The sequence below is a fragment of the Lepidochelys kempii genome, chromosome 2 (genome assembly GCF_965140265.1).
Source record: "Lepidochelys kempii isolate rLepKem1 chromosome 2, rLepKem1.hap2, whole genome shotgun sequence".
Classification (NCBI taxonomy): domain Eukaryota; kingdom Metazoa; phylum Chordata; order Testudines; family Cheloniidae; genus Lepidochelys; species Lepidochelys kempii.
In genome coordinates this window covers 122,768,954-122,785,211 of record NC_133257.1, presented here as the reverse complement: position 1 = coordinate 122,785,211, position 16,258 = coordinate 122,768,954, and the positions used below count along the sequence as shown (strand labels likewise).

General features: G+C 42.1%; 2 protein-coding genes across 10 annotated transcripts in view; one reads left to right on the top strand and one right to left on the bottom strand.

Annotated features, from left to right (window-relative positions):
- LOC140907079 (uncharacterized) overlaps positions 1 to 6,147 on the top strand; it is a 32,234-nt gene extending 26,087 nt beyond the window's left edge. The window contains exon 2 of the transcript XR_012157361.1: positions 4,940 to 6,147. The gene's annotated coding sequence lies outside the window, so the exon portion shown is untranslated. The remainder of the gene's footprint in view (positions 1 to 4,939) is intronic.
- The window catches only part of PIGN (phosphatidylinositol glycan anchor biosynthesis class N), a 169,830-nt gene that overhangs the window by 147,544 nt on the left and 6,028 nt on the right, over positions 1 to 16,258 (bottom strand). The window contains exon 2 of one of the 9 annotated variants that reach the window (XM_073332238.1): positions 4,927 to 5,024. The exons of the other annotated variants lie outside the window; for them this stretch is intronic. The gene's annotated coding sequence lies outside the window, so the exon portion shown is untranslated. The remainder of the gene's footprint in view (positions 1 to 4,926; positions 5,025 to 16,258) is intronic. 9 annotated transcript variants of the gene reach the window in all.

The following is a 16,258-nucleotide window of genomic DNA, read 5'->3' as shown; positions in this document are numbered from 1 at the left end:
TTGTAGGTGCACACAAACCTCATCCAAAGGCCTGATCCAAAGCCTACTTAAGTCAACAGAAATGTTGCCCTCCCTCTCCATCCACCACCTCATCAACAGAAGGGGGATGTTGACCCTGAACAGTAGGAGATATGACACAGTGCCCAGAAGGGGATGATGCTGCAAGAACACATGCTTGGCAAGATTAGGGCTGGCCCTTTCCCTTCCTCAGGTCCTTTGCCTTTCCATTAGCTGCAGCAACAATGCTGGCCACATACCCCCCCCCCCCCACCACCTATTTATACTCTCCCTGGCTTTTCAAAAGCTTTCCACCCTCCCTCCCATTAGGGTATGTCTTTCCTTGAGCTGGAGATGTCATTTCCAGCTTGAGCAAACATATGTGCACTTCGATCACACTAGTGCACTAAAAATAGAAGTGTAGCTGCAGCAGTGCGAGTGGCAGGATGGGCTCGCAGCCCAAGCAAGTATCCACCATCCCGAGAAGCATTGTGCTCAGGGCAGATAGTTCATTCCACTGCCTGTCCCGTCGCAGCTGCATTTCTATTTTTAGCACAATGGCTTAATCAAAGCTAGCTCAAGTAGACATACACACATTGGAAATTATATTTCCAGCTTGAGTGCAGGTATACCCTAACTGTTCTGCAGAGGCTGCATTTTCAGGACCAAAATCAAGATTGTGACATTGCACCCCATAATGCTTTATGGGAATAGACTTATGAATGTATATATGACAAAACTGGAATACGTTTTATGCTACCTATGCCATCTAACATATCTTGGCAAAGCTTATGATCTACTGAATATATTCATCCTATTCGCATGCATGCGTCATTTTTGTACTCAAAGTTATGAATATTGGCTGTATGCTTGTTTAATTTTAAATAGCCTCAGTGAAGCAGTTGGTCAGCTTCCTGAGAAAAGACTATTCTCAGTAAGTGCCCAACCAAGAAGCCCTTAAGCCAACAATGAACTTGGCGATGCCAATCCACATCTGAGCTTTCCCAGGAATGCGGCTTGGCTGGTAAGGAACTCAGTCATGCATGGACATGTGACTTGCCCATGTGACTACAAAACTCCATTTTGTAGCTAGATTCTACACAGGGGGAGGGAAGGGTGTCCACCCACAAGAGAAAGCATATTTAAACCCCTGGGAGACCCCTCCATTTTGTTTTCAGCTGGCTCAAGAGATAGCGTCTCCACCCCCAAAGGATACCTGAAATAAACTGGAACAAAGGACAGTAACCACAGGTGGGGGTGGGGGGTGAGTGATTGCTGGACCCAGACTAGAAGGAGACTAGTCTGTAAAAGGAAGCTTATCGAAACACCTCTGAGGGTGAGGTTTTATCTGTATTCAGTTTTCTTACTGTATTAGTCATAGACTTGCGTGTTTTATTTTATTTTGCTTGGTAATCACTTTGTTCTGTCTGCTATTACTTGGAACCACTTAAATCCTACTTTCTGTATTTAATAAAAACACTTTTTACTTATTAATTAACCCAGAGTATATATTAATACCTGGAAGGCAAACAGCTGTACATATCTTTCTATCAGTGTTATTGAGGACGAACAATTTATGAGTTTACCCTGTATAAGCTTTATACAGGGTAAAACGGATTAATTTGTGGTTTGGACCCCATTGGGAGTTGGGCATCTGAGTGTTAAAGACAGGAACACTTCTTAAGCTGCTTTCAGTTAAGCTTGCAGTTTGTGGGATGTGGTTCAGACCTGGGTCTGTGTTTGTGGCCAGCAAGCATGTCTGGCACAACCAGGCAGGGCTCTGGAGTCCCAAGCTGGCAGGGAAAGAAGGGGCAGAAGTAGTCTTGGCACATCAGTTGGCAGCCTCCAGGGGGTTTCCGTGAACCAACTCGTCACAAAGGTAACAAAATAAAGCATTAAAGAGAGAAAAGAAATCCAGGGATCATAATTAAGGTTGCTGTGCTGTGATTAAATAAGCAATTCTTTTAACTAAACAAAACAGTTTAGTTCTTATTGTGTAGGCAATATAAGATTTAGAATATTTATTACTATCCATTTCCGTCATTTTAAGTGCTTGGGTTTTGTGTATGATTCAAGAGATAAATGCATTAGTTACTTAACAACTTAACTGCTTCTTTTAATGATGATCTTGGTACTGGAATATTTTAAAAGGAAACACTTGTTTAACTACAAACACGATATACCAAAAAATTTATCTCAGGGTATATCTACACTGCAATTAGATACCCATGACTGGCCTGTGCCAGCTGACTCGGACTCACTGGGCTGAGGCTAAGGAGCTGTTTAACTGCTGTGTAGACATTCAGGCTTGGTCTGGAGCCCGGGCTCTAGGACTCTGCAAGGTGGGAGGGTCCCAGAGCTTGAGCTGTTTTTAATTGCAGCATAGACATATCCTTAGGGAGTGGTTCCCAAACTCTGAGGCACGCCCCACTAGGGGGGCACAGAGGAACATTCAAGGGAGCAGGCAGTGGGGTCTGGGATAGCCACCATAGGGAGCAAACCACCCAGCTCTGCTCCGATCCTAGCTGCAGCTCTCGGGGAGGTGGGATTCAGACAGCTTCCATTACTGGTAAAGGGGGTGCGACAGGAAAAGTTTGTACACCACTGCCTTAGGAGTTTGTCTATACAGGGACACCAGAACGGTAAAACAAGTTAACTAAAGATGTAGTTAGAGCACATTAAAGCACAGATATAAACAGCGAAACATCATCAAATTGAGTGCAGTGCCTCACTTCACTTGACTAATTAAACTCTGTCCTGCCCTCCCATCCCAATTTTATATTATTTAAATTGATGTGTTTAAATCCTAGTGCTCAGATTCCACAGTGATGGGGCAGAGTAGAAGAAGTTAAATCAAATAGAATGCTGTTGTAGTTAAGACTAGTAAACATTATCACATTATGGTTTTCAGCACTAGATGACACATTCTTTCCTTAAAGTTCTTTTCATGCATTGGCCCCAGGTTAGTGGGTCTGACAATCACTATTTAACTTTACCATCGTCTGGTCAGATTACTTTAATCCACAGAATTAATTCAAATGAAATTCTTTTAATTTATAACCACAGTTTAAATTACATTGGCTCAGACTATACCTTTAGGCACAACACATCCAATTACTCATCACTCTCAGAAGCCTTAGATAGGCAGCTCTGAGTGCAGTTGTTCATACCACTTCTCTCATTGATTCACTTCCTGCTTCTAGTCTGCTCCAATTTACCCTCTACCTCTCGAGTCACAGTGCTGTATATTATCACTTTAAAATAAAGGTATCAAAGCAACCCTTCATATTACAATTGACTGGACATATATTTTACACCTTAGGGAAAAATTATGATGCACTTGGACAAATTCAAGAAAGCTCTTAAAATAGTGCTTAATTTGACTTCAATGAGATTTAAGCATGTACTTAAGTACTCTTCCAGAATCAGAATGTTTTCCTTAATCTGGGTCTTTTTACATAACTAGCAGGAAGTTGTATTAGGGCTCATACATCGATGCACTTATGTGCGTAGACAAGGCCTTAGTTATTCAAAGTCAAAGGACACAAATCTTTTAAGACCAGTCAGCTTGTTACTCACCCTGTGCAGTAATTGAGGTTCTTCAAGATGGCTGTCCCTGTGCGTGCTCCACTTGAGGTGAATCTACATCCCTGCATCTGTGATTGGAGAATTTCAGTAGTAGTGCCTGGATGGGTCACACATGTACTGTCGCCGTCTCGCGACGCCTCTGGCAGTTACATAGCACATAGACCAAACCCCCCTCAGTTCCTTCCCTACTGCAGAATCCCTAGCAGGAAACACCAAAGTAGAGGGGCAGAAGGTGGGTAGTGGAGCACCCACAGGGACAACCATCTCAAAGAACCTCAGTTACTGCACAAGGTGAGTAACCATCTCTTCTTCTTCTTCAAGGAGTGTCACAATGGGTGCTCCACTTTCACTGTAGAGCAATGCTCCTCATTGGAAGGAAGGGGCTTCGGAGTTGCATTTGTGACAGATGATAAAACCGTAAGTCCCCGGAGAGCATATGATGTTAAGTCCTGCTTTACTGTGTAGTGCTCTGTGAACGTGTGGGCTAACGCCCAGGTTGCTGCTTTGCAGATGTCTGTGATTGGTACTTTGTTGAGGAAGGCTATTGACAAAGAAAGTGATCTGGTGGAGTGTGTGCGGGTCCCCAGTGGCGGTGGTAGGTGTTCGCAGTAGCAAAGGTCAATGCACCCAGAGATCAATTTTGAGTGCCTTTGCTTGAATATGGCAGCTCCTTTAGATCTTTCTGCGATAGAATGAAATAACTTTGACAACTCTCTGAAGGGTTTAGTCCTGTAAATGTAAAAACCTAGTGCCCTTCTGACACCCATGCTGTGAAACACCAATTTTTGTTTGTTCCCACGAGGTTTTGGGAAGAACGTCAGGAGATGGATGGGCTGGTTCAAGTAGAATAAAGAAGCTATTTTGGGTAAAAATTTTGGATGTGGCCTCATCTAATATTGTGTACGCAGGGTGTGACATGAGAGCCCCAAGTTCTTCTACTCATCATGCGAATGGGATAGTGATGAAAAAGGCCACCTTCATCGAGAGGTGTAGAAGTGAATATGTCGCCAAGGGCTCAAACAAGGGACCAGTAAAGCACTGAAGCACTAGATTAGGGTCCCATGGCTCATATTTCGTGATAAAGGTTATGAATACCTTTGAGGAATCATTTAGTGGTAGGGCAGGTAAGGGCTGAGAACTTGTCAGCTTTGTGATGGGAAGCTGTGAGCTCATTGATAGACCCGATTTCTTAAATTCCAGTATATAATCTAATACCATTGGTAAAGGAGAGGTAGTCACCACTGTTTGTCTATTCTGGCACCATATGTGGAATCTCTTCCGTTTGTGCAGGTAAGTATGTCATGTAGTAGACCTTCTACTATTTAATAGTATGGTCCTTACCTCCTCCAAACAGGTCACTTCTTTGCCTTGGAACCATGGAGAAACCATGCCTTCAGGTGGAGTATTTCCAGGTTCGGGTGGCAGACCTGGCCTGCATCCTGAGACAAGAGATGTGGAAGAAGAGGAAGAGTGCATGCTAAAAGCTTACTAGAGTTTACCTGCGACTCCAACACTAGGCTCAGAGCACAACCATTAGCCAGGGGGCACTTGCAGCAGGCAGGTGCCACCCCGTTGTAAGAACTGAAAGAAAAGCAGGATCACACCCGACCAGAAAGGGGGCGCCCATCAGAAGTGGGTGCCACCCCATTGTAAAAAACTAAGTGATTGCAGGCCCACATCAGCCAGAATGGGGGGCACTCATGAGAGGTGAGTGCTGATGCCGTTGCACAACCCTACTCCTAAGGTCTGTAAAAGTAAAGAAGAAGAGAGGACTTTTGACAGAAAGATTTATTACTGCTCCAGAATAGAGCATTTTTAGTAGGATGAGTAAAGTTTTTGAGAGCTCTCATATGATGCAAAATTCAACCATCCTACCACCCAGCTTGCAATTGGGAATGGGAAAGGCCCCTTCCCCTCCATACTCCCTAGGTATTAAAAACAAACACACCAAAAATCCATATGGCTGTGCTATAAGTCTGTCAGTTTCCGCACCCGTAGTCACACAGCTATAAAATCTCTATTAATTCTTATGGATTGTATAACAGTTTTTTTGGGGGGGGGAAAGAGAGACAGAGTCCAAATAATCAAGACTAGAGGCAATCATCTTATTTGCATGAGGTCTCCTCTTTCCTGGAATTTCCATAACTTGTTGACAAGAACATTTCCTCTCTTCAGCTTTTTTGGTTTGAGCTGCAGGCTAGCATTTCCTCTCTGAAGTGGTCTACCTGTTATAGAAGCTATAGCCACAGCCTTGTGCTGAATCAGGTTCTTTAAGATTAATGGTAAGGTTGACATAAGTAAGTAAATGCAGATCTAGTTTCCCCACAGCCATCAACATCTACTGTTGTAGTTCTTTGAAATTTTCTCGAAGCATTACGGATGCTTATTTTGCCCAATTTAAAAAGAGCACAGTGTAAGTCTTTGAAAAAAATAATGTAATATTTTCTGTTTCTATTTTCTGTTTTCAAATATGTGGTGACACATACACAAAACTCTATTAATACGAATATGCTATGTTGGTGGGAGGATATTTTTAAAAGGTAATAAAATGTGAAGACAAAAGATCAGAATGCTTTATTCATCTCTTTTGGAAGGAGCATGCTCCACTGAGCATTCTATGCCTGTTGTGTAAAATTAAGAGGCTCTATTTGAAATGAATTTTCAATAAATATCAGTGGCTTTGGTAAGTATCTTTAAAGGAGCAAAATAAAATTGGCAAGACTGTCTGCTATTTTTCTGGATGACAGATACATTTTTCAGATAAACACGATTACATAATATTTAATTTAGATCGTCAAAAAGGGTAGCTGTACAATTTGTCCACACATAAAAATGATCTAATCTACCTAGGTAGGAGCAGAGGGAGGGAGCGGTAAACTCTGGTGTAGAGGGAGTGAGGTTTTACATGGCACTGGGACATTACATAAATATTTAAACACAAAATTGGTTCTCAAATCCAGCACGCTGCTTCTTTTTGATAACTTAGACATCAAAATTTCATACTATTCAAAAATGCAATTCATTGACTTTTAAAGGTCACACAATATATGCCTATTGACAGTAACACTGAATTTATATGACTGAAAACACACTTACCAATCAAACTCAAATTAACCTTCTCTAGGATCTGTATGCAGAACCCAAACATATTAAATTGAAATTTGTCATCTTAACTACACAGTACAGAATTACACTATGAATAACAGTGGGATGATGACAAAGCCCCTTTTCCCCTCCTTTTCAGAAACCTGATTTTCTTTTTGAATTGAGGCATAATACACAGCTGTTTGTCACACAATGAAACTGCAAATATAGTATTTCCACTTGCTTTTACATTTAAATATGCTTTTGTGACGCAGACCATCTGCTTTAAATTATTTTATGTTCAACATTTTCATTGAATATTTTGTACATTACAATAACAAATGACAACTCTTTTAAATTGTAAATGTGGTTCAGCAATGCACAGCTAAACCCGAGGCAAAAAGCTCACAGAGAATTAAATATTCTGGTTAATATCACTCTGATTATCAAGATAACTCTATATCACTAATTCCTATGCAAAATCTCCAAGGGATAAACATGATTATCAGCCATTCTACCTTGTAGGTCATGAAATATCAGAGATGTCTTATGCCTTGAACTCCTGGATTTCTAATAACCATTTACCTATAGCAGTGGTTCTCAGCCAGGGATCTGGGGTCCCCTAAGGGACCGTGAGCAGGTTTCAGAGGGGCCACCAAACCGGGCCAGTGTTAGACTTGCTGGGACCCAGGGCAGAAAGCTGAAGCTCCCAGCCCTGCCACCTGGGGCTGAAGCCGAAGCCTGAGCAACTTTAGCTTTGTGGGGATCCCCTGTGGTGTGGGGCCCTGGGCACTTGCCCTGCTTGCTACACCCTAATGCTGCTCCTGGCTTTTATATGCAGAAAAACAGTTGTGGCACTGGCAGGCCTTGGAGTTTTTATACCATGTTGGGGGGGCCTCAGAAAGAAAAAAGTTAAGAACCCCTGCCCTATAGGACAGGGGTTGCAGATCTCCTACCCATATAGCTGAGAATAATGCTAAAAGGAAGACAATTTTGAGGTTATGAAAATGTATGGGTACTTCCCTTGAGAGGGAAGGATTACATTAAAAGTGAAAGACTACATTCCAGCATTACTGAAGGAACCAAGCGCGTCACCCTTAGGTGACCTTCACTTACTACTTGGAAAAAATGAACTATTAGAAGGAACCTGTGACACTGCACCCTATAGTCGTTATAGTAATATTTTTATACTATGATTATGACATAATTATTATGCTTTTTGTACAAGATAGGTCATGTAAGGTGTCACTGAAAAAGTTATGATTTGCTGAATATGATTATCTTATTTGTATGCATGAATCATTTTTGTATCTGAAGTTATAAATACTGACTATGTAGCTGTACTTCAAATGTAGTTATACCTGGGTAACACCCACTAAATATCAGGTTGTAAAGGGCCTATTCAGGGTAATGGGCCATTAAAAAGAACAACAGGCCTTCGGAGAAGCTTATCCCCCACTGGGTGAGCCTTGCTGAGAACCCTCTAGACAGCATGTAAGTAATGGATGCTATGACTCTACAAGGACATGTGACCAGGCCACATGATCCTGGACTCCATCTTGGAATGTCAGTATTTTTCCACAAACTGGTCTGGGAACCAAGCTTTGAAACAAAGTGTTCCTGCCCTATGCTAAAGCAGAGGAAGGGATAGCTCAGTGGTTTGAGCATTGGCCTGCTAAACCCAGGGTTGTGAGTTCAATCCTTGAGGGGACCATTTAGGGCTCTGGGGCAAAAATTGGGGATTGGCCCTGCTTTGAGCAGGGGGTTGGACTAGATGACCTCCTGAGGTCCCTTCCAACCCTGATATTCTATGATTCTATATAAGGCAGGGAGTGACATCATCTGTGGTTCTTCACTCCCCACACAAGATGACATCTGGAAAAACCTGAGGAACAAAGACTGAACTGGGGGAAGTGCTGGACCCAGGCTAAAGGGATTTCTAGTCTGTGTAAGAAAGACCTGGGGATTCCAAGCTGTAAAGTAAGTGCAGCTTGTCCCATAAGAATCTGCAGCCCACCTGTATCATCAGCCAGGGTGAGAATTTGCTACTTCATATCCTATCTTTCTAATAACTTAGATTTTGTTTGCATTTTGTTTATTTACTAGGTAATCTGCTTTATCTGTTTGCTATCACTTACAATCTATCTTTTATAGTTAATAAACTTATTTTATGTTTTTATCCAAACCAGTGAGCTTTGACTGGAGTGCTTGGGGAAAATCTCTGCTTGGTTACCACAAGTGTGCATTGTTCACACTGAGGAAGAGGCACACTGGGCATTAAACCCATATACTAGCCAGATTTGATAAGGACAGGATGGTACTTCTCTGGGGTCCTAGGCTGGAAAGCTGGTGATTAGAGAGTCTGCTTGTAACTGCAGCTGAGTGTGTCCCTACCTGTGTGAATGCTGGTGAAAGTGCAGGCTGGAGGGCTTTACAGCTTATCACAGCAGCACAGTGTGAGAGGGAGCCCAGGCTGGTGGGTCAGAGGGCTCAGTGGTACCCCAGTTCACAATGGCACCCGTCACAGAACCTATCATATGAGACACTGCCTCAATCTGCACACAATTAAGGCTGCTGCCTGAATCAGAAAAGAACTATCCCCGAGATCCTTACCTACATTCTTACAACAGGACAAAGATTCTCCATAACTGATAAAAGACATGGGATTGAAAAAGCATGGAAGTCATCAAGCTAGAGCAGCTTTGCTGTCTCAAATGAGCCATATCAGACAACCTAGATCTCCAAGCCTTGCAGACATTTTCAATATGTTACTAGCCACTTCAGTCAGCTCTTCATTATTACTACCCGAGCTATCTCATCCAGCCCGCCCGCCCACAAATCAACAAGATATTGTGAAGTGCATGAGTGCTGCAGCCTGATTTTTGGTCTCCTTTTTTCTGTGCAGTGCAGCATTTGGTAGTCCCAAGCCATGCAGAAAGGCGGCAGCTGGAAAAGAAGCAAGCCCACTCACAAAGTGAAAGAATGCAGGTGGCACAGCTCCTTCCTTATAGACCAGAGTGGATTGGGGGAGAAGCCAAAATATTCTTTTGAATGGCACAGCAAATGTGAATGTAGAGTATGAAGGGAGCAGAATGGAAATAGAGTGACCCCAAGTGGCAAACAAGAATATGGTGAACTTGCATCAGATCCATCTTGTAACAGAAGGTAGAACTAAAAATATCAAAGTCACTGCACATCCCACCTTGCAATCATTTAAGAACTATTCTAAATAAATACAGGAAAGAAAGTTACTATCTACGGAAGAGAGCATTGGTTAAAATGTGTTCCATAGGAGCTAATACGTAAAAGAGGAAAGCTTTAAAACAGAGTTTAAATACAATCTACGTCTAATTTTAAACTCATTTTCTTATTAATATCCATTTTACTTATTAACGAAGATGAGTATTTAAATAAGTGATTTCTTCTTCTTAGCCTATTCTTTCTACTTAATCAATCTTGAACTGATGTTACAATGGTGATATTGTAACATCAGTCATCTTCAATATCCCATTCGTTCGCTAACAACTTCAATAACAGCAAGGGAAATATAGAAAATAGCAACTAAGTAAACTGCTGTTTGTGTCTTCCTTCAAGTTTACTTCAATGTCAAAATTGCTCTAAATTTAATTCTCCCAGAAAGGAGGAAGAGAGTAATATTTACAAAATGCATACCACCACTTTTGATAAACATAAATAGGGTCAGTCCAAATTTGCCTGGGAGGGAAGAGGGGAAGGGGTTTTTCTTTTGTTTGCTGAACACAGATAAATAGATAAATACAATATTACAGCTTTTCACAGTGATTTCGCCCTTCATTTTTTACTCAAAAAGCAGTACCTTCATGGGGGAATGGAGGGAAACAGTGCAAAAGCATCTTTTTTGAATAATGTTCCCAATGAATTTCATTTATATAACTGTGCCTTTCATAAACATGTGCATGTGAAGGACAGCTTGTTGCTCTCCAAGGTCCTAGGACTTGCTTTGGTCTCTCCGAATGTGAGTCACTGTCCCCATAGCGAGCTTTAAACAAGGTAGCCTATTTCCCCTTGTTTTTTCCTACCCCCCCCCCCCCCAGATGTTCTGGTTTAACTTGGATTTAAACTTGGAGAGTGGTCAGTTTGGATGAGCTATTACCAGCAGGAGAGTGAGTTTGTGTGTGTATGGGGGTGGGGGGGTGAGAAAACCTGAATTTGTACTGGAAATGGCCCACCTTGATTATCATGCACATTGTAGGGAGAGTGGTCACTTTGGATGAGCTATTACCAGCAGGATAGTGAGTTTGTGTGTGTTTTTTGGGAGGGGGGTGAGGGGGTGAGAGAACCTGGATTTGTGCAGGAAATGGCCCAACTTGATGATCACTTTAGATAAGCTATTACCAGCAGGACAGTGGGGTGGGAGGAGGTATTGTTTCATATTCTCTGTGTGTATATAAAGTCTGCTGCAGTTTCCATGGTATGCATCCGATGAAGTGAGCTGTAGCTCACGAAAGCTCATGCTCAAATAAATTGGTTAGTCTCTAAGGTGCCACAAGTACTCCTTTTCTTTTTGCGAATACAGACTAACACGGCTGTTACTCTGAAACAAACTGAAGTGATTCATTTCTTCTGGCTTTGTAAAATACCATAATTTAGAACCTAATCTAAGAGTATCTGGTATTTTTGAAAGCTGGGCTACTCTTTTTATTAGTCCATCATCTTGTACAAATTTCTGGATCCTACACGGTACCTAGTAGTTTTTGTGCTCTACAAATATGATAGGTTTATCAAAGACATTTTACTCCTGAGGGAATTCTGCACCAAAAAAATAAAATAAAATTCTGAATAAAATTCAAAAATTAAAAATCATGCACACAATATTTTAAAATTCTGCAAATTTTATTTATCTATAAATAAATGTGGCTCTAGCATGGCAGTGGGGAGCACAGGCCACTGGCTGTATTGAGGTGGGAGATCACCCTGAAGCCCCAGGGTACTGGGACTCGACAGTGAGGCTGCACCTGACCCTGACACAGTGCAAGGGCTGGGCCTGCTCCAGAAACACCCTGGGGGTCCTGTCCCTCTACACCAGGTGTACCAGTTGTGGGTGGGCAGGCTCAGCCCAGCAGGATCCAGGTGTGGAGGGGCTTAGTGCAGGGGGATCCGGGTGTGCGGTGAGAGGTTTCTGTTGTGCGGCAATTTGGGTTCAGAGGGCTCAGTGGGAGATCTAGATGCACAGGGGCTCATTGGGGGGTTCCGGGTGCACAGGCAATGGGACTCTGCAGGGGATCCAGGTGAAGATGGTTGGGGCTCAGTGGGAGGGTCTGGGTGTGGGGAGATAGGGCTTGGTGGGGGGGGTCGAGGTGCTGGGAGAGTAGGGCTTGATGAGGGGGTCGGAGTCCAACCGCAGCTACTTGGGGATCAGAGGGGTGGGGGCCTGGGTGCGGGGGGCTCGTTGGAGGGGTCCAGGTGTAGGGGGGTAGGGTTTGTCAGGGTGACCGTTCGGTGGGCCTGCTTATCTAGGGAGCCCCATCTGCTGCTGAGGAGATGCCGCATGCCAGGCTCCCACTCCCCGACCCTCCCCCCCCCCCATTCCCCTATACCCTTTTCTTCTCCTTCCCCCTCTGCCCACTCTCACGTTCCCCTCCCCTATTCCACTCCCCTTCCTTCCCCACTGCCTATTCCTCCTACCCCCTCATCCCCCTTTCCCCCACCCCCACTTACCCAGCCCCACCACCAGCACTCACTGTTGCACAGAAAACAGGAAGCATACAGAAAGGGAGCACGACTGGCACTAGGACCCAGGAGGCGGCGTTCAGCTGCAGAGTCAGCAGAGTTGAGACAAGGCCTCCTTCAGCTGGACAGCTCTGCACTTGCAGAAATGAGGGGGTCAGTGGCATGTAACCCCATGTGCCCCCCCATGCCTCGTCTCTGTTTGGGGGTGTCATAAACATACAGCTAAGGGTGGCCTAGAATTCTTCCTTACCTGTAGGGGTTAAGAGGCTCAAATAGCTTGGTTGGCACCTGACCAACAGGACCAATGGGGGAAGAAGATACTTTCAAATCTTGGGACGGGGGAAGGTTTTGTTTGTGCTCTTTGTTTTGTGTAAGGGTTTCTCTTTTGGGACAGAGAAGGGCTAGACAGAAATCCATCTTCTGCAACCCATCCCAATCCAAGTCTCCAATATTGTAACCAGTATAGGTAAGCCAGGCAAGGCGGATTTAGTTTATCTTTTGTTTTTCTTGTGAATTTCCCCTGTGCTAAGAAGGAGGTTTATTCCTGTTTTCTGTAACTTTAAGGTTTTGCCCAGAGGGGAATCCTCTGTGTTTTGAATCTGAATACCCTGTATTTTCCATCCTGATTTTACAGAGATGATTTTTACCTTTTTTTTTTTTTTTTTTTTTTTTTAAATTAAGTCCTTCTTTTAAGAACCTCACTGATTTTTCCATTATTCCAAGACCCAGGGGCTTCGGTCTTTGATCATTTTGTAACCAATTGGTTAGGATATTATTCTCAAGCCTCCCTAGGAAAGGGGGTGTACGGGCTTGGAGGAATTACTGGGGGAAGAGGAACTCCAAGTGGTCTTCTTCCCCGGTTCTTTGTTAAATCACTTGGTGGTGGCAGCGTTACTTAAACCCAAGGTACAAGGGAGAATTTGTGCCTAGGGAGTTTTTAACCTAAGCTGGTAGAAATAAACTTAGGGGGTCTTTCATGTGGGTCTCCATGTCTGTACCCTAGAGTTCAGAGTGGGGAGGGAACCCTGACAGGGCGGAGGAACAATCCCCCCAAAAAACTGCGCCCATGGTCGTTCCTCCTGCACGTGGCTTCCCTTTGCTTCCCAGCAGTTTTCTGCAGGGAAGCACAGGAATTCTGCCAAGGGGCTGTTTTCTGGGGGCGCGCAGTCACTCAGAATCCCCCCAGGAGTAAATTTGGACAACAGACAGAACTCTAGACTGATTCAAATGGAAACTTTTGTCTTCAGAACAAACCTTGATACACTCTCAAGCACAGACTTGTTTGGAAGAAACTGCAAGATATGTATAAAAAGAGAGCCTCAAATTCAACAACTCACCAAGCAAAACAAATGTTACTAGGAACTCCAAAACGAAGGTTGCAAAATACGAGGGGAAAAAATGGGGGGTGGTTTATACTAGCTCCAAGAAAGTGTTAAAATTCCATGCTGGCAGAAGAACATTAATCTCATTCTGAATCAAGGAGAATGCTTTGAAGATTCTTAAACTGTTTTAATGCAAAGAAATGGTCTTCACTTTGTCTCCTTGGATAGTAGTAATAACTGCTGACTGCACTTTTTATAAATGCTGATACAAACAGTTTTCTAGCTTTGCATAAACCCTAAAGCCTGAATATCAACTATTTAAGCCTGAAAGTTTCCTTCACATTAGAATAAATCTTTATGTTTTCTCAATATAACAGTCAGTTCTCACATGTTCCTCATCATTTACCAGCTGTGAAATGATAAGCCCGCCTGGACTGAAATTCTGCAAAGCTTATATTAGCAGGCTTTAGAACTAGTTCAGACTGCATTTCCATTATAGACAGATATAGAGATTATTAACCTGCTGTATCTTATAGGGAGTCTATGCAGCAAATAAATAAATAAATCAGTTTACACTATCGGAGGAAACAATGAAAAACATAGCTGTACTTTCACAGGGCAGCCCAAGTGGTTAAAAGTTAGATCTTGCTAACAAGTTCCCAGAACTAATGAAATACCTTAATATATTCCATAAATAAGAAATTAGTAAAGCCCTGCACAGATACAAAATTTGTATCACATCTGATCCATGATCAGCAAAAATGGTCCATGGATATCCGCAGATTTGCAGGGCTCTAGTTATTGGGAGCTACCAACCAGCTGTGCTACTCCACACCTACCTAAGCTGTTAGCCGATAGTGAAACTTACCAATGGGTTTTGAAAGTTTCACTTTGCAGCTGTGGCACAGAGTACACACTGTGGAAAACAGTTGGAAAAATTTGGCAGAGGTAACAGGGCAGACGTACAAACCTGGAGAATGTAGGGGGAAAAAAGAGAACAGACCAGAAAGGGGAATATTGCTCCAATTTTTATAATAAGAATACTAATTAGAAAGAATTAATAAAAATTACTTTCAGTTTCCTGCTTCGTAAGCCAGCAGTAACCGTAATCATTCTATAGCCAGACCTAGTCTTTGCATTTTTGGATGGACAGATGAGGCAATATTTGAGCGGCTCACTTATAAACAAGATCTCCTGGCCTCAGAAATCACATAACTATACACCTGGCTAGCATTAAGATATGGAGAAAGTTGATTATTCACTTCTTTGTAGTACTCCCTATACTTAACTAACTTCTTCTGTGGTAGAGAAGCAGTACCCTATTGTTCATGCCAGGGTTTGTATCATAGTTGTCAACATTTTTAAGTGTTTCAAGTGAAATTCTCCAAAATATTTAGGAGCTGGGGAGCACTAGGTCTCGATATTGCATGGTTACAGGCACACAATGTTGGCTTGTTCCCAAATTTCCATAAAATATTATTGAGTAACCATGAATACACCTGTTTAACTGACTTTTCTTCCCCGTCAGTACACCACATACACCATTTCCCCAAAATTATATAGTGATACTTAAAAAGGGAGGAATACTTTACTATGGGATAGAGATTAATTTTGTACTCCACAGCAGTTTTTAGCTCATGGGGTTAAATTCAATGCTTAGCATAAACAGATGCACCTCTGCTGATTTTAGTGGAGTTATATCAATTTACAGCAGACCTGAATTTGCTTTCCAATAGTTAGCCAACAAGTCTAAAATGAAGGTTAAAACTGGAGCGTGCATTGAAGGCCATTAGAAGATGCTGCAAGTTGAGACTATTTTTTCTTTTTAATTTTCACTTTAAAAGCAAACAGTCACTATAACAAATTTTGAATACATTCATTAGAAATCAACTCACTTAACTCTGCAGTGTAGTATAAACAAGCAGTATAAAACTTCTGCAACAGTAAATTGTATATTGGTTAAAACATGCTAAAACCAGATTTAAAAGCAAACATATTCTGACTAAATACGTCCCAGGATTCCCAATTTCAGTAAAAGAATTCCCTCATTGCAATTCATGTCCTCATTGTCAGTGCCCGCTTAGACCTAAAATCACTATTTTTAAAATGGAATTTTCAGTATGCGGTCTTTTTTGCAACTTTAAGTTGCATTATTTTCTGGTCTTTTAAACGCTGCAAACATATGGCCTACAATAAAGGTATTTAAAAATTATGAATATTTATTGTATTAAGCATATTGGATTCTCTGTGTGTGTGTGTTAGAAGCCATTATTTTAAGTAAATATCTTCAGTAGACACTTCAGTTTTTTTACATTGCAGAAAGAGGGTATGGACTGACAGTATGCTACCATATTCTTAGAAAACTATTTTCTTTGTTATTAAATACATTTCAAAATGCCCTAGGGATGGGAAATTAAGTTAATTCTGGACTAATCTAATCTGCACAAACCATAATTTGCAATCATTCAAAAACAGCCATATCTTGTTCTCAGCAAAGACTTAATACTGTAGCCAAGTGCTGTAATGAAATCTTCTATTACTAAGACTTCAGGCCCAAT